Consider the following 24,267-nt stretch of genomic DNA (forward strand, 5'->3'; position numbering starts at 1 on the left):
CTTTTATTTTCTTTGAACCTGTTTTATTATCTGTAAAATGGGGGGAAGGGAGATTAAAAGACACCTAGGGTTCAATCCTTAAACTTTATAATTTATAAGCATATTGCTACACTGTTTTGACTTTACTCTTTTCCCATTCACCAAGTTTATTTTCTATTATTTCTCTTGCTTTCCAGATAATGAATGAAAACACTGCATCTTACATATTTTGTGGAGCTAGGAACAAAAATATACTCTCTCACTTCGTGTTGTTCATCAGTTTTGTAAAAGCATGATATGAGGTGAATCAGTGTTACTGAAGCCTGCTAATCCCATAGGAACAACGTTAATGGTAAAACTGTTAGTAAATTGATGCTTAAAGTATCATAAGGCCTTTGAGGCTCAAATTAGCATGAATTGTTGCTGAACCAAACAACTCATTTCTATGGAGTATTTTAAGGTTTACAAAGCACTTTCCTAATAACAACCCCATGAAATAGGTAGTGTATATATTTAGGCTTGGAGAGGTGAAATGACTTCCCCAAGATCACACAATTAGGAGATATTAGAGCCAGGAATCAAATCCAGGTTTCCTGATGCCAGGTCCAGCACTCTTTTCCTCATTCCAAACTGTTGCCTTCCACTACAATGGGATGTATGGTACAATGGTGTTAGGTGACAATGTATTAATGATATCATCATAATAGCACTGATCCAAACAAATTGTAGTAATCTTCTGAATAAATGAGATCTAAAAGCAAAACTATTGTCTAGAATGTCCTTTGTACATGAAACCAGGCTTTATTAACAACATAAAACACCTTATGGATTAATTTTATCTGACATGTTCTAAGGCAATGAATGTCTAATTATTATTTAGAGGTTGTCATATAGAGATTATCATTGGGACAACTAAGTGGCTCAGTAAATGCAGAGTCAGGCCTAGGTAGAGTCAGGGGAACCCGAGTTCAAATCTAGTCTCAGACTCTTCCTAGATATATGACCTTAGGCAAGTCACTTAACCCCAATAGCTTAGGCCTTATTGCTCTTTTGCTTTAGAACTCATACTTAGTATTGATACCAAGATGGAAGGTAAGGATTTAAAAAAAATTATCTTCAAAAGAGCATCCATGTCTGCAAAAACAGCATATCATACACAATAAATAAAATAATTTTCAAATTTAAAGAATAAAGTCATTAATAAAAACTATCAATACATTGTAGTGAACATTTTGAACTGGGTCATCTCAACTGGACAATAGTCTTCACATTATCATTCTCCTTGTGCACTTTTTAAAAAAACATTTATTAATATTTATTTTTTAGAAAAGTTAATATGGTTACATAATTCATGCTCTTACTTTCCCCTTCACCCCCCAAGTTCCCCGCAATGGCTGATGTGTATTTCTACTGGTTTTAACATGTGTCATTGATCAAGACCTATTTCCATATTGTTGATAGTTGCATTGGTATGGTAGTTTCGAGTCTATTTATTGTGTATGATATGCTGTTTTTGCAGACATGGATGCTCTTTTGAAGATAATCTGGTTTTGTCTACAATGAGAAGTTTTGCAGTTACAAGTGTAACACTTCTGGATCTACAGTATTTACTTTAATTAATCTTTATTATTAGGAACCATCATCAAAAATAATTTTATCACTTATTCTTAACTGGCAATCTGATCCTGTTTCAATGCTTATCTTTATCAACTTTTCTATGGGGATAGCTGGGTAGCTCAGCAGATTGAGAGACAGGCCTGGAGATGGGAAGTCCTAGGTTCAAATCTGGTCTCAGACACTTCCTAGCTGTGTGACTCTTGGCAAGTCACTTAACCCCCATTGCCTAGCCCTTATCACTCTTCTGTCTTTTATCAATTCTAAGGCAGAAGGTATGGGTTTAAAAAAACAAAACAAAAAAACATTTTCTATAGAATCATTGTTTTCCCTGTGGGAGGCCAATAAAGAGTCTCAGATAAAAATCTTTTGACCCCTTTTATGATCCATACCTTTTCTTATTGGAAAAACATTATAGCCTTATTGAAAAGCTTTAAGTTCCTAGCAAACCAACCTTTACAAAGTTAACAATTTCTATCCTTGATAATTAAGAAGCCTGAACTCTAAAAAATATCACTTAGACAGTCAAGGTCAAAACCGGACAAAGCTAGACAAGACTTTTATCTGACCAGGTGCAATCCTGTAAATCAAGAGTACAAGACTCAATTTATTTAAGATATCTATGGAATATAGTTACTACTCTCAGAATTAACCTTCTGCTAATGGGTGGCTAGAATTTGGCCTTAGACCCTGTCCTATTTTTCTACCTTGAAGCCCCTAATGGGGCTTTGTATAATTTATAACCCCTACACAGTTGTAAAGTTTTCTTTGTGTGTGTGTGTGTGTGTTTGTGTGTGTGTGTGTGTGTGTGTGAATTGGGTTTGGTATACATTATATAAATAAAATCCCAAGCTCATTGCGAGGAGACACAGCAGCACCATAAGCTGACAGAAAGACATGTCCCCTTCTTTCTTATCAACTAAGCCGTCATTATCAAATTATCTGGATGATAAAAAGATCTTGAGATTTCCCTCTATGCTTCTGACTCTAAGGTCTTGCAACATCTTGCCTTCTGCTTCCTTTAACATTCTGTCTTTTCCCCATTGGACTGTAAACTCCTTGAAGGCAAGAACTATATTTCTGCCTGTAGCTTAGCACAGTACCTTGCAAAGGGGCAGCAATTAATAAATGCTAGTTGCCAGCCTATCTGCATTTGACACTCTTGGTATGGGCAAGATAATACATAGCCCCTTCCAGCACTGAGATTTGATGACTGCCCCTTCACAACATCATTCACCAACAATTTCTTCCCCTAGGCTTCTGTTACACTATTCCACTATTCTGTCTTGGTTGTCTTTTCGTCTGAATGTTCCTTCTCGGGTCGTCTCCTTCAAATCATTGAGCCTAAATTTTTAAAATGAACATTGTCTAGAAAGTGTCTCTTATGTGTCAGGCTTTGTAGAGACAATGATGGAAATGAAATGTATACAAAAAAGTAAATATGAAATATATATACAAAGTTCATGGAGTCAGAATTGGATGCTAACAACTGAGATGAGGAGGGGGTTCATGAAGAATATCTAAATGGAAAATAAGCATCCCTCTCCAAAGTTCTGCTTGCAGGCTTCCATCTCTTCTATTTCTTCTCTGGAGATTTTATTTTCTTTTTTCTATTTTGTTGATTCCTATCTACCTAGGCTTTAGAGTTATGATAGATAACTCCCATTTTAGAGGCAGTTAGGTGGCAGAGAATAGAAGACTGGACCTAGAGTCAGAAAACCTAAATTCATTTCTTCTGCTTGATGCGAATAAGCAAAAACATTACTTTCTGAAATGTATGCACTATTTTAAAAGATATTTTAGAACACTCAAGCAAAACCTAACGAAATGATTTTTTATACCTAAAAAGGATAAAAATGTATATATTTGAATTTTCTCCCCCCCCCTTTTTTGCCTCTCCCTATAGCAACTATTGGTAAAATCACTAATAAAAATCTAATGATATGTGTGGGAATTAGTTGTTAATTTCTATAAAGTTTATTAATATATACTTGAACAGGAGAAGGCAGACATAGAGAAAAGCCTAAATTTATCCTGCTATGTGGGTGATTCCCAATGGACCCCTTACCTACCACCTTCCTTTTGGCCACATGCCAAAAAGAATAGAGAAACCCCACTTCCTAGATCTCCCTCCTTTATTTCTCTCCTTTACACCTTGATCAATTTCCCAATCATTTCTGGGCCCAGTGCCTAGGTCACTGCCTGGTGACCTATGCTCAGTGACGTGACATAGCTCTAGTAGTACAGAGAAGCGAGTAGGACCACAATGTGTGATCCTGGGAGAGGGTTCCCCTCACACAATTTCAATACTGCAGTGGATATCATCAGTGTAAATAACATCACAGTCAGAACTCTCCAAAAGTACATATTTCAACTGAGTCAAGCCTTTCCATGCTCTAAAATTCCTATTTTTTCAAAAGGCATTTTTTGATTTCTACTACAAAATGATTTCTTCAGTAATCTCACTTCATACACTTAATAACTGTGTGATCCTAGACAAAACACAATTGCTCTGTCTCAATTTACTAATCTATAAGATATTGTAAACAAATTAGTGGGACATGGAAGAAATTATCTGTTGGATTTATGGATAGGGAAATAGTTCATAATCAAACAAAGAGGTTTATTTATAGGAAGCACAACTTTTTAAAAAGTATTTTGCATAAACAAAACTAATGCAGTTATTAAAAGTACAAGAAAAGGGGGCAGCTGGGTAGCTCAGTGGATTGAGAGCCGGGCCTAGAGATGGGAGGTCCTAGGTTCAAATCCGGCCTCAGACACTTCCCAGCTGTGTGACTCTGGGCAAGTCACTTGACCCCCATTGCCTACCCTTACCACTCTTCCACCTATAAGTCAATACACAGAAGTTAAGGGTTTAAAATAAAAAAAAATTTAAAAAAAGTACAAGAAAAGCAGGTAATTGGGAGGAAATTTTTGTAACAAGTTTCTTTGATAAGGTTTAATTTATGAAACATACAGGACACTGAATCAAATTTATAATAAGAATATGATAGCAAAGAACTGGAAACTGAGGGAAAGTCCATCAACTAGGGAATGGCTGAAGAAGTTACTTTACAACATTTCTAACCTAAAGTCAATGACTGCTACTATGTGCTAGAGATAGAGCAAAATGCTATGTGCTCTCAACAAGGTTATGTTCTTTTAGGGAAAACCAATATGCACACAGAAGAATAAATGCAAAATATGTAAAGATAGTAATTTCAGAAGAAAATGTAAGCAATTGAAAGTGGTGGGAGTGGGGAGAGGACATAAAGATAGGACTTAAGTATCATCCCAAAATTTAATATAAGCATCCCCCAAAATTCTCTTTTCAGCCCCCAACTCTTTCTACACTCTCCACAAAATCCAATCCTGATCTTTTGGTATCTAAAATTCCAGGAAGGGCAGGCCAACTGACAAGCAGTACTAGGATTAAAATAACTAAATACATTAAAACTTTGATGGGGCAGCTAGGTGGCTCAGTGGATTGAGTGCCAGGCCCAGAGACGGGAGGTCCTGGGTTCAAATCTGGCCTCAGATACTTCCTAGCTGCATGAACCTGGGCAAGTCACTTCACCCCCATTGCCTATTCCTTACTGCTCTTCTGCCTTAGAACCAATACAAAGTATTGATTCCAAGATGGAAGGTAAAGATTTTAAAAAAAAAACTTTGAGTGAAGAAGTCACTAGTGAGGTATAGTAAAAAAGGGTTCTGGTCTTGGAATCAAAACACGTAGGTATGGGCAGCTGGATGGCTCAGTGGATTGAGAGCCAGGCCTAGAGACAGGAGGTCCTAGGTTCAAATCTGTCCTCAGACACTTCCTAGCTGTGTGACCCTGGGAAAGTCACTTGACCCCTATCGCCTAGCCCTGTAACAAATAAAATTAATATAGAAGGATATATATAAAAGATATTAGGGTTTAAAAAAATTAAAAACAAAAAAACAAAAAAAACCACCTAGGTATAAATTCTAACTCCCATTTATAAGTTTGTGCCACTTTAGGCAAATCACAATCTATTTGGTCATCTGTAAAATATGGGTAAGAACAGATATTCTATAAAGTCCTTCTAATTCTTAACACTTCATAATTCTATTTACAATGCCCAGCTATGATTCAATGAACTATTGGGAAAGGCAATTTAGAGTCAGAGTAACTGGGTTTGTTTGCATTTCAGCTTTGCTTATTATACTAAGCAGCTGTGTGACCTGGACAAATCACTTCCCCTTTCTTATCTCAGTTTCTTAAAAAGCAAAATGTGGGGTTTAGGTTAGATCTCTAAGGTTTCCCCCTTCATCTCTACTGCTTATGAATATGGCTATTTTCATTTTAAAACAAGGCCATGTGAAACTTTACAGGGTAGAGATTACTGTTTGCCAGTTCCAGGGTAGACCTACACAATGAACAAAAAGAATCTTTGTAAAACAAACCTAGTGGAGGTAACAAATGGTGTGATAGCCTTTCTCTTATCACTGATAGCTGAGTCAGAAAGGTAAGATAAAGAATGTGAACTACATCTATTGTTCCCTTGTTTCCTCAACATAATAGATAAAATATTAAATAAGGAATTTAAATTTAAATAAGAACTTGAGTACAAATCCATGACTCAAGGTAATTAAAATGCTAATGTTGGTTAACCTGAATATTGGCCCTTGACAAAATAGCTTATTTGTGGCTTAAGCTTTGTTCGGCCTTCTAGAAGAGAAATATTTCTGTCATGATAACAAACTCTTCTATGACTATTTCTGTAAATATTAGAGAATAGAAAAATTAACAAATGATCTGAAAATAAATCTACTTTATGAAGAAATGTGGCCATGCTAAATAGAATCAGAAATTTCCCAAGTCATGTTGGCTCTTGTCATGTCTTAATAGCCATGTTTTTCTTACACATGTATAAAAGGAAACACAACTCTGAGAACATAACTTCTGTTTTTTTCTGAAGAGACAGATGATGTCTGTGAACCCTTTCTATCCAAAAATAGGAAAGGTTCTGATATCAGTTGTTTATAGTTTTAACTTTAAAGAAAAAAGCAGTTTACTGTGAATTCATTTCAGCCCGTGCATTATTTTACATCAATGTTGTTAAGTTAAACATGACTACAGTGTATTAGCTCTGGTCCTACAAGAGAAAGGCAGCTTTTCCACTGAAGTATTAAAAAAAAATTTAAAATTGCAAGTCTAAAAGCAACAATACCAAAGACTTGAGAAATTATGGTATTTGTTAAATACTGGAAAGGTTTGACTAAAAATCTTTCTAGAATGCTCTTTCGTTACATATCTCACAAGGCTATGTAAGACAAGCACTCTGCAAAACCTATAGAACTATATAAATGTCAGTTGATCTAAGAGCTCTTTATTCCTGAATAATTATGCTACAAACATATAAATTATCTAAGATTTTATGATGCTATCGAAAAAGCATATCATTAAAATAAACAAAGAATTAAACATTTAGGGGTCTAAAATTAAGAGAAGTTGTAGAGTATGGACAGAGGAGAAAAGATTTGTAGTAAAAAGACCAAATAGCAGGCAACTGTAATAGTCCAGCTGGACAGAGATGGAGACCTGCAACAAGATGGTGGCAATGTCACAAGAGAAAAGGAGGTATATGTATGAGATATTACAACAGTAAAATCAAGAAGCTTGGCAATAGACTGAATATAGAGGTTATGAGAGAATGAAGAAACAAAAAAGGGCTATCTAAGAATGCATACCTTTTGATCCAATAATACCAATATGAGGTCTCATCCCAAAGAGATTTAAAAAGGGAGAGCAGGGAGAGAGAAGGACCTGTTTGTACAAAAATATTTGTAGCTGCTCTTTTTGTGGTGGCAAAGAATTGGAAACTAAAGGGATGTTCCTCAATTGGGGAATGGCTAAACAAATTGTGATCATAGGAAATAAGGAAGATGATAGTGTTCTTAACAGTAATAGCAAAGTTAAGAAAGGAGTAAGATAATGAGCTCAGTTTTGGACATATTGAGGTTAAAGTGTCTACAGAATATTCATTTCAAGATGTCCAACAGGCATTTGGAGATGTGTGATTGGAGGTCAGGGAAGAAGGTAGGGCTGGATAAGTAGGTTTGAGAATCGTTTGCTAAAAGATGATAATTGAATCCAGAGGAACTGAAATTTCTAAGTAATAACTGAATCCATGGGATCTGATGAGACCACCAAGTCAAATAGTTTAGTGCAGTGAAGGGCAAACTACAGCCTGCGGGCCAGATGCAGCCCCCTGAAATGTTCTATCCAGTCAGGAGACATTATTCCTAATCTGACGAATACAATACAATGAAACTTCTAAAGAGTTGCCTTAGAAACAGACTGACAGATGAGCATTTCCTTTCCTTTGGCCCCCTCTTTAAAAAGTTTGCCCATCACTGGTTTAGAGGGAGAAGAGGGCCTAGGAGAATCCTCTGGGATACTTATGCTTAGTGGGCATAACCTAGATCAGGGGTCGGCAACCTTTTTGGCCATGAGAGCCATAAACACCACATTTTTTAAAATGTAATTTCGTGAGAGCTGTACAGTGCTCACAGTGCACGTCCCTGTAACAGTGCCTGAAAAAAAAAATTGACTTTATGGTTCCTGCAGAAAGAGCCATATCTGGCCCTCAAAAGAGCCAGATATGGCTCGAGAGCCATATGCTGCCGACCCCTGACCTAGATGAAGCTCCAACTAAGGACTGAACAGGTAGGAGGTGAACCATTAGAAGGTGAATACAAATTTAAGGAGAAAAGCATTAACAACTTGGGTAAATGAGAAAAGAGCTTATGTATGACATGAATGAGGTAGCCTTTGAGCTGGAAAGATCTTGGAAGATTCCAAGAGGTTGAGGAAACCTTTCTAAGCATGATAGAAAGCATGTGCAAAGACACCAAAGCAGGAAATAGAATGACTCTAACGAGTATAGCAAGTAGTACAATTTGACAGAAACATAAGAGTGGACAAAGAGGTACAATTTAAAATTATTCTGGAAAAAGTTGGAGCCAGATTACATAGAGCCTTAAATGTCAACAGTTTATAGTTTATTTCAGAAATAACAAGAATCACTAAAACTTCTAGAACAGGGAGTGACACGGTCAAGCTTGTGTTTTAGGAATATCATTCATTTGATAATTGTGTGAAGGCTGAATTAGAGATGAGGAAGACGGGATGCAGGGAGATCAATTAGGAACTATCGCAATAGTCCATCACATTAGTTCAGGCTCTGAGTAGAGACAAAAGGACAGAAGTGAGAGATGTAGAATAAATAAGGTTTGGGAAATGTTTAGACAGAGTATAAAGAGAGTAACGTGCTAATCTCAAGAAATAGCATCATATAGTGGAAAGCACTGACTACATTCAGGACTTGGGCTAAAATTGTGTCCCTGGCACTATGACCTTGACCTAATCATAAGGAGATCAGACTAGATGAAATCTACGTTTTCTTCCATCTCTAGACATATGCTCCTATGGTGGACCCCTTAACCTAAATAGAAAAGGTGTTTTTGCAGATAGGCAAAGAAAGATAATCATCACTCTTCCCGGAGAGCTCATTAAGTAATAGGTACTGTGCTAGATGGTAGAATTACAAAGAAAAAATTAAAATGGCCCCTTCAATGACCTTACAGTACATATACATAAACATATGCAAAATAATTTGGGAGGCATTAGTAGCTGAGGGTATCTGGAAGCCTTATGTGGGAAGTAACATCTGAGCTAGGCTTTAAAGAAAACTAAGGATTTTAGGAGACAGAAGTAAGGGAGTATGTTATAAACATGGGAGAAAGTTGCAGGGGATACATTCATGTGTAAAGAACAGCAAGAAGTCAAGTTTGGCTGGACTGAATCATGTGTGAAAGAATTATTATATTACACAGCTAGAAAAAGAGTTATACATATTACACAGTTAGAAAGGCAGGTTGGAGCCAGTTGGCAAAGAGTTTTTAAATGGCTAAGAGAAAAGTTTGCATTTTATACTAGAGGTAGCAAATTCTATCTTGGCTATGTTGAGTTTAAAGTGCCTCTGAGACATCCAAACAGAGTTATCTAGCAAACAGTTAATGATTTGGTACTTTAACTTCTATAAAAAACGAAAGCTCAATAATGTATATTTGGGAATCATTTTCAGGGATACAATAGCTGAATCTATGAGAGCTATTAAAACCGGAGAGTAGAGAGAAGAGGAGGTAGGCCAAGATAAAGTCCTGGAGTTTAAACATACTTTGAAAACAGGACATGGATGGTAGTCCAGAAAAGGATACTAAGAAGAGTATTTAGGTAGTTTCAGAGGCCCACTAGGGCATAGCAGAATCACAAAAACCCAGTTAAGACAGATGACCAACATTACCACATCCATCCCCTCTAGATCAAAAATGTGCAGCAGTTTCCAGTTAACAAAGATAAAACACTTACTATTAAAACCTGGCCTCCAACTTATCATTCCACTGACTTTACTCATTCCAGTGTTACCAGAGATTTTTTAGGAACCAAATCCAATGGCCTTTTCCCAATCCTCATTCTCCTCGACCTTTCTTCAGCCTCTCAACTAGGATCATCCTTTCCTTGATATTCTCTTTTCTCTACATATTTGGATACCACTCTTAACTGGTTTTCCTCTCTATTTTTAGGCTACTTCTTTGTCTCTTTTGCTATATCTTTATCCAGATCATGCCCTTGTAATAATTAAAATTATGAGGCTGATAGTACCTTAACTTTATTAAATCAAAATAATAGGAGTAATAAAGATAGGGAAAGGTAGGAAAGAGGCAGAGAGATACTTAGTTTTCTAATCTTTCTTCCCACACTCATTTACTATACATATCCTTCAGGCTTTGTCCTTGGCCCTCTTCTCTTCTACTTCTATACTATCATCTGGTGATCTCATCAGCTACTATAGATTTATTTATCATCCTTATGCTAATAATTCCCAAATCTACCTATCCTGCCCCAAACTTTCTGCTAACTTCAATCTAGTAACTTCAATTGCCAGATATCTCAGACTGGATGCCAAGTAGACATCTGAAAAGTAGCATGTCTAAAACCAAACTTATTATTTTTCTCCCTGAACATTCTACCCTTCCTACCTTTCCTATTACTTTAGAATTTAACACCATTCTCCCAATCCCTCAGACTCACAACCTAGTCATCCTCGATTCCTCACTATCTTTCATTCCCCCATATTCAACCTGTTGTCAAGGCCTATCAGTTTCACCTAATATCTAATATCTCTCCTCTGCCACTGCCACCACTCTAATGCAGACCCTCATCACCTAATACTTAAATTACTACAATATCCTGCTGGTGGGCTGGCCTGCTTAAGTCTCTCTCCACTCCAATTCATCCCCCATTTAGCCATTAAAGTAATTTTCCAAAAGTGCAGGTCCAACCATGTTGCCTCCCCCACTACACAATAAACTCCAGAGGCTCCCTGTTGTCTCCAGGATCAATTACAAAATAATTTGTCAAACAATAACTTTCCACATAAATTTTCTGAAGTTATGTGATCCAAATTGTCTCCCTCTGTCCCATCCCTCCCTCTTCCTGGAGCTGACAAGCAATTTGAGCTGGGTTATACATGTATTATGCAAAACACTGAGTTTTGTATTGTTCTTTTTTGTAAGAGAATAATCATGTAAAACTAACCCCCCCCAAATAAAAAAACAAATAAACTACAGTAAAAAATCGTATGCTTTGATCTGCATTCTTGTCATAAGTCCTTCAGGATTCTCCTGGATTATTGTATTTCTGAGGGTAACTAAGTCTTTCACAGCTGCTCATTTCACAATATTGCTGTTCCTATGTATAATGTTCTCCTGGTTTTGCTTATTTTACTCTGTATCAGATCATGCAGGTCTTTCCAAATATACAATGTTCGATTTATAACCTAGTCCACTGCTATTTTTCTAGTCTTCTTACATCTTATCCCTGACACATTTTCTTTGAATCAGTAACATTGGCCTAGAAGCTGATCCATTAACAAGACACTCCATATCAGTTCTGGGCATTTTCTTTGCCTGCCCCCCATGTCTGTAATTCTATCTACCAACTTCCATTGCTTCTTATAAGTCTCAACTAAGATCTCATGTTATAGGAAGTCTTTCTCAACTTCTCTTAATTTTAGTGCTTTCTCTCAGTTAATTAGTTCCTATTTATCCTCTATATAGCTTGCTCTCTATATATTTCATCCCACATTATCTCCCCTATTGGATTTTAAGTTTGTTGAGGGCAGGGACTTTCTTTTACATCTTTTTGAATTGCCAGTGCTTAGTACAGTGCCCTAAGCACAGCAGATGCTTAATAGTTTATTCATTGACTCTAGGTTACTTATACTTTAATTCTGACCAAACTGAACTATATTTTGTCTTTGATTTCTTCCTGTCCTCCTGCTTCGTTGCTTAGGCCATCTTTATGCCTTAAAAATAAGTCTCTCATATTTATCTAAATCTTTCTCTTCAAAACCCAATTTAGGTACCTTTTCTTTCACAAAGCTTTCTCTGACTTTAACTGAAAATGATTGTTCACTTCTCCCATTTCTCCTAGAGCACTCTCTCTGGATCTCTCCTGTGCCAGTATTATATGTTAACCTAAGAACATTGGATTATTTTTCCTTTTTCAACTTTCTTTTTTAAATTAACAATTTATTTTCTCTTTAACTCCTGAAATATGTGTCTTATTATTCATCCTGAGTTTGTTACCTTTCTATCAAAAAGAAATAAGTACTCTTCATCATCAGTCCTTTAGAATCATCGTCTGCCATTATATTGATCATAGTTCTCAAGTCTATCAAACTTTTTTGTCTTCACAATGTTCTTGTTATAGTATGGAACCAGTGATGGGCCAGATGCGGGCCCCTTGAAATGTTCTATCAGGCTGCGCAACATTATTCCTAATCTGACAAATACAATGAGTAGGATACAATACAATGAAACTTCAGGAAAAGAGTTGCCTTAGAAACAGACTGACAGATGAGCATTTCCTTTCCTTTGGCCCCCTCTTTAAAAAGTTTGTCCATCACTGGTATAAACTGTTCTCTGGGTTTGAATCTCTTCAGTCTGATTCAGTTCATATATGTCTTCCCAGTGTTAGGTAATTTATAGGGTAGGATAGAAATTTAAGATAGATAGCAGGCAGGCTAAAGCAAATCTTTTGGCTGGACCATGGATACTCCAAGATGGAATGCAGGGAGAGGTTTGAGTGAAAGTGATCTGGGCTATGCTGGAGTTAGGAGGGTGGAGCTGAGACTCTACAAGCTGTGGATTATTGGGATTTTGGAGAAGATTGGTGAGACCATCTATCAAGATAACCTAGGTCGAGAGAAGGGTTTCAAATCTACAGTTGGTGGACAACTTGTAGATAGCCTTTCCTCCCCAGTGTTCATTGGATTACTGGATGAGCAAGGATTTGTTTCCTGAGCTCTGAAGTCAAAGGATCAGCTTGGACCAGTTGTGAGAATCCCAATATCCAAGCCCTCTCCAGCCTTCAGCCAGGGTTGCCTGCCTACCTAAAGTTAGCTTAGTAGAGAAGCAGGGAGCCAGCTAAACCTTTAAGATTCCATTTTGACAGTTGGCCCCTCCCTGAGAGTTAAAGATTTACCTCACCCACTTTCCTCAACTTGAAACCATTAAAACCTTGTTTTATATACTTTCTGTTTGTTCCTCCTCTCAAGAACTTGAACCCACATTAAGATATTTGTTATCCCTGGTATCCTTGGCTAGTATGGTGGATGGTTAAACTGTCAACTGACATTCCCCATTCCCCACATCCCCCGAGTTGTTTATTCAGTGTATCTAGTTAGTGCTTTCCCTTGTGGGGTGTGGGTTTGTCCCTTGTTGGCACTGTTTGGCATCTGTCAGACCCACTTTACTTCTTATACCAGGTTTCTCTGAAACCTTTCCTTTTGTCATTTCTTATGGTATGATAGTATTCCGTCATGTTCACATACCATAACTTGTTCGATCATTCCCTGATGTTGACACCACCCAAAAAAAAAAAAAACAAAACGGTAATATTTTTGTACATGAGTTCATTTCCTCTTTTTCTTTTTTTTCAAGGAGGATCTAGCTCTACTAGTGATATCACTGGGTCAAAGGGTATGCACAGTATAGTAAATTTTAGGGTCCAGTTCTAAATTGCTTTACAGAATGGCTGGATCAAGTCACAGCTCCACCCAAAGAGGTACGATGTACTTGTTTTCTAATCACTCCTTAAATACTTGTCATTTTCCTTTTTTGCCAAATTGCTGGGGTTGGGGGAAACCCCAAAGTTCAATTCATATTTCTCTGATTATTAATTATTTGAAACATTTTATCATATGGCTGTTGAAAGCTTGGCTTTCTTCTTTTGAAACCTGCCTTTGGAGCTCTCTGAATGGGATAGAGAACAGTATGAGACTCCTGAGGTCATTGGGAGACTCTCTCTCTTGTACTCCAGGTGGGAGAAGGTTTGGCGGGTAATTTGAATTAGATCTTAGCAGGTGTGTGGTCTTTTCTTAAATTTACCAAATGGCTTTAAATAAAATATTAATACTTCTATCTATATCCATCTAGATCAATTTTAATTGTAACACCAGCAAAAACCCAACACTCAGACCAAATCTAATAATGAGAACCTATAGTTACTGACTTCTTCTATCCCAGAACTGTACAAGAGGTTAAGGCCAGAGACATTTATGCTCTGCAAGATTCTATATCCAGTGACAGAAAGATAGAAGGGAGCTTAAGAAAACTTCAGGGTGAAGGATAGGTAGGTGGCTCAGTGGATAGAGAGCCAGACCTAGAGTTGAGAGGACCTGGGTTCATATCTGACCACAGGCAATTCCTAGCTGTGTGACCTTGGGCAAATCATTGAACAACAATTATACAGCCCTTACTGCTCTTCTTAGATAGTATCAATTCTAAGACAGAAGGTAAGGGTTTAAAAAGAAAAAACATCTGAGTGGCTAAAAAGCTCCAGGGTAGTTTAGGACATCTTAGGGTGGGGAACCTTTGAAGTATGGGGACAACAGAAGACAATAATGGCAGTGACTAGAGCATAGTGTTCTGAGACACCCAAGATTCAAGCACTTCAAGATTATCAGCCACCTGTCCTGAAGTGCCAGAAAGGAATCTAAAGATCTAATGCTATGAAACTCAAAAATCCATGAGGGCCTATCTCGAATAGGTAAAGGTCATTTGGGGTCCCATGAAATCTAAAGCAAGACCAAGCCAATGTTAATCACCTCTCCAAAAGCCCAGCAGGGAACTGAGGTTGGCCCTGGGACAAAGCTCCAATTTAGGAATTAAAATTGGACAGACAAATAAAGAGAACATTTACCAGTATAAAAAAATACTGTAGACTTAGAAATACCGCCAAAAGGAGAAGGCAAATCCAAAAAGAACTAAAGGCAGTAACTTCAAGGAAAAAATTGAATTTTCCACGAAGATCTGAATACTAAAAAGAAATGAAGTGTTAAAAATGAAATAAAAACTCCAGAGGAAAGAATTGGAGGGAGAATAAATAACTGAAAAAGATCGACAAACCTTACTCAAGTAACAGATTACCTGAAAACCAGAACAAAGACATGAGTTAGCAAGAAATAGAAGAAAAGATTAGGAAAAAATAAAAGAAAATGTAAGATATTTAGTATAAAAAGCAAATGACCAGGAAAACAAGTCAAGGAGGGGTAGCTAGATAGCACAGTAGATAAGAGCACCAGGCCTGGAAGACCAGGGTTCAAATCTGACAGCTACTTCCTAATTGTTTGACTCTAGGCAAGACATGTAACTGTAACTGCCTACCCCTTACTGTTCTTTTGCCTTAGTACTGATTCTAAGGTAAGGGTTTGAAAAAAAAAAGAAAAGATGAGGAAAGATAACTTAAGGATCATTGGATTTCCTCAAAACTAAAATTTTTTAAAAGTCTGGAGAGATCTAAGTGGGCTTATCTCCAGAAGGTAAAAGATCATCTTAGGGTCCCAAATTTCTTTATTTCAAAAAACCTTGAAGAAAAACTTCTCGGATCTATTAGAACTAGAGGGCAAATTGAAGATAGAAACCTCTAACATTCTATATCAAATTAAAAATATTGCAAGTACCTAGAAATAATTTGATTACCAAGGGACCACAATCAGGTTTATACAAGGTGAAAAAAGATGATTTCTAAGACTCCTGGTTTACTAGAATTGATGCAAAATGAAGAGAACAGAACCAAGATAACAATTTATGCAAGGATAACAACACTGAAAAGAAAAACAATTCTGAAAACCTAAAAATTCTGATCAATGCAATGACTATTTATGTCTCCAGAGAACCTATGATGAAGCATGTTACCTACATCTCCTAAGAGAAATGTGATTAACTTAAGGTGCAGAAAAAGAAACTTTTTTTAAAACATGGTCAATGCATGAATTTGTTCTGTATAAGTATGCTTACTTTTTTTACAAGAAATTTTTAAACTCCTTTTGTTCTTTCAGTTTTTAATTGGCAAAAATAGGGGTAGTAAAAATATTATGGAAAACAAAAAATGAAAAAAATTCAAAATAGAGCCATTGAAATATTTTAAATATACAGAAAAAAGAAAGAAGTTTGGAAGTATGCAGAGATAAGAAGGACAATTTTGAAAGTAATGTGAAATTTATTATATACTTTCATGGATTCATATGAAATCTCTTTATGTGTCCTACTCTGCATACAGAAATGCTTTTCTGGTGTTTAAATTCAAATTTTAAAAATTAAATAAAACACGGAGGAGCAGATGAGTTCATACTATCACTGAAATTCTTCTGCTTATATACTGAATTAGTGGATTCAGTGACTAATAATAATGCTGTTGTCCTTCATAGATGAAGATGACACACAGCATCAGCATGACATACTTTGTTGTTTTTTTTTCAGATACTGACACGGATTGTATTGGTCCATCAATATTCTCCCTTACATAGCTTACATTAAATTTAGGATTTTAAACATAGAAACATCTTTCATCACCTTATCCATGAAAGAAGCCCTTAAAGATTAATTTCAAAGTCAAATTAAAAAGCAAACATAGAATATAGTTTCCCAAATATTTATCATGTCATTTATTGCTGATTCTATTGGAGTGACTTTTATTTACATATCTTAGCAAAGGACTTATTCTTCTCCATCAGATGTTACTCCCTATAAAATATTTTTTAAGTATTTCTATTGATTGCCTATATTATGTTAAGTGACATGGAAGCAGAAAAATAGTAAGATATGGCCTTAGCCGCATAAAGCTCACTAATTGCAGAAGCAAGATATACAGACCTGGAAAAGGAGTAAACAAAGACAATGATATATAACAAACAATAAACTAAGGCAATAATAGAAGCTACTGCAAATAAAACTACATGAGTATAAAGAGACCTGGCAATTAACTGGATATGGACATTACAAATTAGGTACAGAATGACTCAAGGAAATGCAAAGTTTGCAACCTTGGGTGTTTGAAAGAATGGCAGTGCCATCCTTTCAGAAATAGATAAGTTAGCAAGAGCAATGTCTTTTCTTTTTTTTCTAGGAGAGAGATATTTATTTTGGGGGAGATATTAAGAGCTTGTTTTGTACAAATCAAATTTGAGATGTCTACAAGATATCTACTAGGACATAACTTTTGAGCAAGATATCTCATATCCCTCCAAGGAAGTTAAATAAAATGTTCACTGAAGCACCTGAGGTTGCAAAGAAATGGAAACAAAGTAGTTACCCACTGATTGAAGAATGGCTAAACAAACTATGGTGCATAAGAATAAAGTAGTATTAATGTACATAAGAAATGAGGAAATCAAAGAAACATAGAAATATGAACTGATAGAGTGAAGAACCAGGAAAACAGCACATATAAAGACCACAACACAACACAACCACAAAATAGAAGAAATAACAAATTAATTGAATGCTATAGAATTATTATAATAACTAAGTCTGGCCCCAGAGAAGAGGTGAGAAAATCAATAAACCTGTTTTTAAAATAAAAAAGAACACTGTGATATAGTTCTCAGGAGATTAATTAAAATATGTGACTGTTATTGCAGTGAAAAATGATATTGGTATAAATAGGCATACCTGTATAAACTAATAAACTATGATGATTTAGTATTTATATAAATTTATAACTACTTTATAAAAAGTAGTTCTGCATGAAATACTATTGTTTGGTGTGGCAGCTTAGATTATAGGGGCTAGGATTAAACAAAAACAGGTTGGACAGGAGAAAAGGCAGAAATTTCTATAGAGATGAAATCATGAATCAGAGCAGAAGTAGTCCAGAAGGCAAAAGGGTACGTCTTTACAAAACAAGAGATGGTGTCAGAGAATAGGATAAATCACAAGATCTGAGAGTAGAAACAAAAGTCAGGATTGAAGCCAAAGTAATAAATCTAGAAGAAAGTTATCTGGAACACTTGCAACTTGTTGCATTCAGATATTCATTCAAAGATTAAACGAGTGTAGAATACAATGTTAGGCATCAGGAAGGATATAAATTTAAATAAGACAATCCAGGCCTTAGCTTACTGTCTGATAGAAGGATGAGAAACAAACATGGTTAACTTCAACATACACTAAAAACAAGGGAGATGTAAAATAGTGTCATGTGAAGTTGTAGGAAGGAGGTTGTAATTATATTTGGAAACAATGGCAGATTTAAGATAGAAAATAAAAGTCTGATCTCTAATTTGAAACAAGAGCTTAAAAACAAAAAGCCAAGGTCCGAATTTGGGGAAGAGAAATTTGGAAGAATGATAAGTTGAAAGAAAACAACTTGATCTAAAGGAATACTTGATCTAAAGAAGGAAAAGGATTACAGAGAAAGGACATCATGATATAATAAGGTAAGACAAGATATTAACATTAATTTGGAGAAAGAAAAGGAAGTTGGTATTATCAAATTAAGAGGTGATAATGATCTTATTAATAAGCAGAGGTTAGGAGGGGAACTGTAAGCATCCCAAAGCTTTGAAAAAAATAAGGCCAAAAGGTTCAATAGATGTGGAAAGTAATAATAATTTTTCTATAACTTATAGTAAGTATATAACCTTTGCATTTCTGCCAGTCAAGTGACTGCTCTCTATGCTCAAATTGCAGTTTGATAATCCTTCAAGAAGAAAAATTAAAAGAGCTCATAGAAAAAAACTCTATAGTCTAGCTCTTACTAAAAAGGAGGGGGCTGGATATTATGAGAAAGAATCAACTGCTTTTCACCCAAAGAATAATAGAGAAATCATATCATAAGAGTGAAAGGAAGAATAGTGGTGATTGGTGATTCCCTGCTACTTGTCCACTTGACCACAATAAAAGTCTGTTGTCTAAGATTGAGGAGAAACTCCCAAGGCTTGTATAAACAGATGGCTACTACCTACTTTGGTTATTAAAGTAGGCACAATAATAATGCTAGAGAGAATCTAGATAGCATTGCCAAATATATAAAGCCCAAGCTAAAAAACTAAAGACAATGGGGATACTGGTTGTGTTTTCTTTACTCCTTGCCATTGCAAAGCAAGGAATATAGAAGAAAAAACTGACTTGGGAAGTGAAAAGCTGGCTAAAATAATGTTATGACAGACTACTGCAAGGAAACAAGGGTACTGAAAAATGGCTGATAATGTATTTGGTTTGTATGACCAATCTAATAAAAAGACTTTAAGTGAAAAAGGATAATGGAAGAAGAAAATTATTTTTGTACATAAATCAAGCTACATACACAGAGAATAGCTTGAGTGAAGAATGTGAACTGAAACATCAAAAGATCAAAGAGAACAAGATTACACAAATAGGAGCTAATAGTAAAAAAGTAAGCTCAAATGACTATGTACAAAAGTTTAGGCAACTGACAAGATAAACTATAGATTCTAATGAAAGGAAGCAAATTTGACACCATAGGTCTAAGGAAGTGCTTTCGGAAAGTCATCTTAGCAGCTGAATGTGGAAGATGGATTGGACTGGGAAGAGATCTGAAGTAAATGCTAAAATAGAAACCTAATGAAGTAGTTGTAATGTGATGAAATGTATAACTGAAATATGGTTCAGTACAAATATAATTTACTCAAAAGAAATGGAATAGGTCAAAGGACAACAAGGGGTGAAAGCACAAGAAGAAAAAGAGAAGAAAGAATTTTATAACTAAAAAGTTGAGGAATCAATGTACTATAAAGACCATAAATTTTTTGAACTTTTAATGACTAAGAAATTATAGCATTTTTGTTGGGGTTTTTTGGTGAAAAGAAAAATTCAGTTTAAAAATCTATTCTTTAGAATATATAGATAAATCTTGAGAATATATGTAGTCTTTTAGAAGGAAGCAGTTTAATATATACAAATGTGTATATGGATAAAATGTCTAGTAAGCATCTCGAACTCAGTATTGCCAAAATCAAACTTATTTTCCCCCCACTAGCTCCTTTCACCATTCCCATAATGGCAACACCATTCTCTCAAACTCTCAGGCTCTCAATCTAGGAGTCATTCTCAATTCCTCATTATCTCTCACCTCCACATCCAATCTATTGCCAAGGTCCATTGATTTCACCTTGGTAATCTCTCTCCAATGTGCCTCTTCTCTCCTCTGACACTGCCACTATTGTGGTGCAGATCCTCATCACCTCACACCTGTACTACTACAATTGCCTGCTGGTGGATCAGGATCAGTCAGCTTCAATCCTCTTTCCACTCCAGTCCATCCTTCATTAAGCCATCAAAGTCATTTTCCTTTAAAGTACAGATCTGACCACATTACCACACCCTCCATTCAATAAACTCTAGTGGTTCCCTACTGATTTCAGGATCAAATAATAATCTGTTTGGCATTCAGAGTTCTTCATAACTTTGTCTCCTTCTTTTCCCAGTCTTCTTACTCCTTACTTCCTCCCCCCAACATTGTACTCATTGATCCAGTGCCACTGGCCTAATGACTATTCCACAAGGAAGACACTCCCATCTTTCAGCTCTGGACATTTTCTCTGGCTGCCCCCTATATTTGTGAAGGTCTTCTTCTTCATCTCTACTGACTGGCTTCCCTATCTTCATTTAAGTTCCAACTAAAATCCCACCTTTTTCAGGAAGTCTTTCTCAACTCCTCTAAATTCTAGTGCCTTCCCTCCCTCTGAATTACTTCCCGCTTATCTTGCATACATATTTTTTGTTTGTACATATTTATTTGCTTGTTGTTTCTCCTATTGGATTGTGAGCTCCTTGAGGGTAGAGACTATTTCTTGCCTCTTTTTGTACCTCCAGCTTACAGAATGAATTAATCTGTATTATGTAATCATTATTTACAATATAGCAATGTGATTTGCTATTTTCTTTGAGTTGAAATGTTTAGTTAGCAAATTTTTCTCATATATGAAAGTCTTCTAATTAAATATGTTGTTCTCTCTCCCTTCTGCTGTGAAATTTAAAGTATTTTTTCCTCCTTTTCTCCAAGTAGGATGAAGCAAGGAGTAAGATAACAAAAAACAGTTCAGGGACTAATGAACTACCTACAATATAGAGTAGTTATGAGGGAAGTTCTTTGTAAACTATTAAGCATTATGGAAATAAGAACTGCTATTCTTATTTTAAACTTTTGGGTCTATAGGTACCAATCAATGAGCATTTATTTTTAATGGCCCTTCTTGGCCTTTCTATAGCATTTGACAATATTGATTCTCTCATAGATATTCCTCTTCAGTTTTCATGAGAACCTTTCCTTTCCTAGTAATCCTCCTATCTCCCTAACTGTTCTTTTTCAGTCTTTTTTGATGTTTCCTTATCCTTTCAGACCTTTTCAACTAGAGGCATTCTTCAAGAGTTTGTCCTGGTCTTTCTTTTTCTTTCTATATATCACTTCGCAATTTTATCAGTTCCCTATCATTTCTATCCTGATAATTTTCCAGTAGAGAGTGGCCTAGCAAATTGTGGTCTATGAATACAATGGAATATTACTATGCTGCAAGAATTAAAGAATGTGAAGAATTCAGAGAAACAATGGAAGATATGCATGAACTGAGGCATAGTGAAAATATGCACAACCAATCAATTAAAAAATATATATATTAAGCATCTACTATGTGCCAGGCACTTGGAAAACAGACAGAATGAAACAATTCCTACTTAAAAGAAGCTTACATTGAAACAGAGGCTAGTACATATTTAAGCATAGGATAAAAACAAACAAATATAAGATAAATACAAAATAGGAAAAGTTTCATGGAAAAGGTAGTGTTTAAATTGCTTATTTAAGAGGAATTCTACAAGGTGGAGATAAGGAAGGAGAGCATTTCAAGAATGTGGTATAGCCACTGCAAGGTACTGATAGAGAAAATGAAGTGCCAGTTGTAAGGAAGAAAGAGGTTAGTTTATCTAGATCACAGTGCAGGGAGTGAATAAGGTATGGGGCAGGTGGTGATAGTGGCTATTAATTAAAAGCTAACCAAAAATAAGTTTTACATAATATGTAATTATTTAAGTTTATGGAGTAGGAAAGGGACACAGTAAGATCTATGCTTAAGAAAAATACTTTGGCAGCTGTCTGAACAATGGCCTGAAGGGAGACCAATGAGGAAGCAGAAATAATCTAAGCAAGAGGTTATGAAAGCCTGATCTAAGGTGACGGTTGTAGGAGTAGAAGTTGGATTTGAGAGAAAAAATAGTAACAAAATTTATTTGGAAGAACAAAAGGTCAAGAATATCAAGGGAAATGAAAAAAAAAAATGTAAAGGAAGGTGGCCTAGCAATACCAGATCTCAAACTGTATTATAAAGCAGTAATAAACAAAACAGTCTGGTACTGGCTAAGGAATTGAATGGCAGATGAATGGAATAGATTATATAAATAATATACAGAGGTAATGACCTTTCTCTGATAAAGGTCTAATTTCTCAAATCTATAGAGAACTAAGTCAAATTTATTAGAATGCAAGCCATTTCTCAATTGACAAATCAAAGGATATAAACAATTTTCAGATGAAGAAATCAAAGCTATAAATAATTATATGAAAAATGTTCTAAATCATGGATTAGAGAAGTAAAAATTAAAACAATGGGGTACCACCTCATACTTAGAAGACTGACCAATATAACAATAAAGGAAAGTGATAAATATAAGGATGTGGTAAAATTAGGACACTAATGCATTATTGGTGGAATTGTGAACTGATCCAACCATTCTGGAGGACAATTTGGAACTGTGTCCAAAGGGCTATAAAACTGTGAATACACTCTAGTCCTATAATACCACCACTGAGTCTACATCCCAAGGAGACAATAAAAAAGAGGAAAGGACCTACTTGTACAAAAATATTTATAACTGCTTTTTTTTATGATGGAAAAGAATTGGAAATTGAGGGGATGTCCACAATTAGGGAATGGCTGAACAAATTGTGGTACATGTTGGTGACAGAACACTAGTGTGCCAAAAGAAATGATAAGCAAGGTGATTTCAGAAAAATATGGAAAGATGTGCATGAACTGATGCATAGCATAGCAAAATAAAGTAGAACTGGGAGAGCCTAATACACAGCTACAGCAATATTGTACAATGATCAACTGTGAAAACTTGGATACTCTCAGCAATGCAGTGATCTGGGACAATCCTGAAAGACTTATGACAGAGAATGCTCTCCACCTCCAGAGAAGGAACTATTGGAGTCAGATGGATGTGGATCAAAGCATACTATCTTTTACATTAGTGTATTTATAGTTTAATTTAGGGATTTTGGTTTTCTATGAGAGTACTCTCACAATAGTGACCAATATGGAAGTGTATTTTGCATGAAAATAAAAACAATTAAAGAATGTAAAGAAGTTCAGAGAAATTTTTCAGTGTAAAATTGATCAAAGGAAAACATAAAGAACCTATATGTACAAAACTATTTAGAGCACCTTTCCAGTTACCAGTGATCATTTAATTGCAAAATCGAATGACTTTTTCTTTCAGACCATTAAGTCATTATGTAGCCTTACTTTTGAATACACTGCCATTTCAAGTTTCCATTCTTGCTCTTAGATTTCTTGATTTTTTCTCCCACTTTACTGATTTAATCTTGAATCATGGATAATTTTTTTCATTTGTTCTCTGGTTACAGATTTGAATAATCATCAAAAGAATGTTGCTGAGACTCAGAATTCATTTTGTTCAAAGGTTATTTTTTTGTGTGTCATGTAGTTTGGCAGTTGGGTAAAGTTGAAGAATCACTTCTCAAAATATTTTAAAATGCATAAATAGAATATGCAGGTACAAAAGAAAACACTTAAAATAAAGTTATCAAAAATATATTCTTAAACTCAGAGGTCCTGGATTAAGAATAACTGCTCTAGTTCAAATTCCTTTTCATTCAAGTCTTTGTTAACTTCCATGTCAGATAGGTTAGTGTTAAGACCTAAGGATACAAATACAGAAGTGAGATGGTCCCTGCCCTCAAGTAGTTTATGCTAGGATGATGACATTTTCATAGATACGTAAATACAAAAAAATATGTAAACTAAATACTCAGTGATTAAAGAATGATCATAAAAAACTTCTTGAAGGAGGTAACACAAGCTCTCAAGGCTCAGGCTAGAGATACTAAGAAGGGATAAGGACAGAAAGCATTTCTGCACAAAGGAAGGGCATGGAAGAAATGTTATGGCTCCATACATGCAAGTGATGAGGAAAGTGAGGTCCAGATATGTTAAGTGACTTGGTCACAGATAGCATGGAGAAGATGGTGACCCAGAT

At 35.7% G+C, this 24,267-nt stretch overlaps 1 protein-coding gene across 1 annotated transcript in view; it reads right to left on the bottom strand.

Moving 5' to 3' along the window:
• Positions 1-24,267, bottom strand: part of ADD1 (adducin 1) — a 138,482-nt gene that overhangs the window by 91,073 nt on the left and 23,142 nt on the right. The gene's annotated exons all lie outside the window — the stretch shown is intronic.

The sequence above is a fragment of the Gracilinanus agilis genome, chromosome 6, assembly GCF_016433145.1.
Source record: "Gracilinanus agilis isolate LMUSP501 chromosome 6, AgileGrace, whole genome shotgun sequence".
In the NCBI taxonomy this organism is placed as follows: domain Eukaryota; kingdom Metazoa; phylum Chordata; class Mammalia; order Didelphimorphia; family Didelphidae; genus Gracilinanus; species Gracilinanus agilis.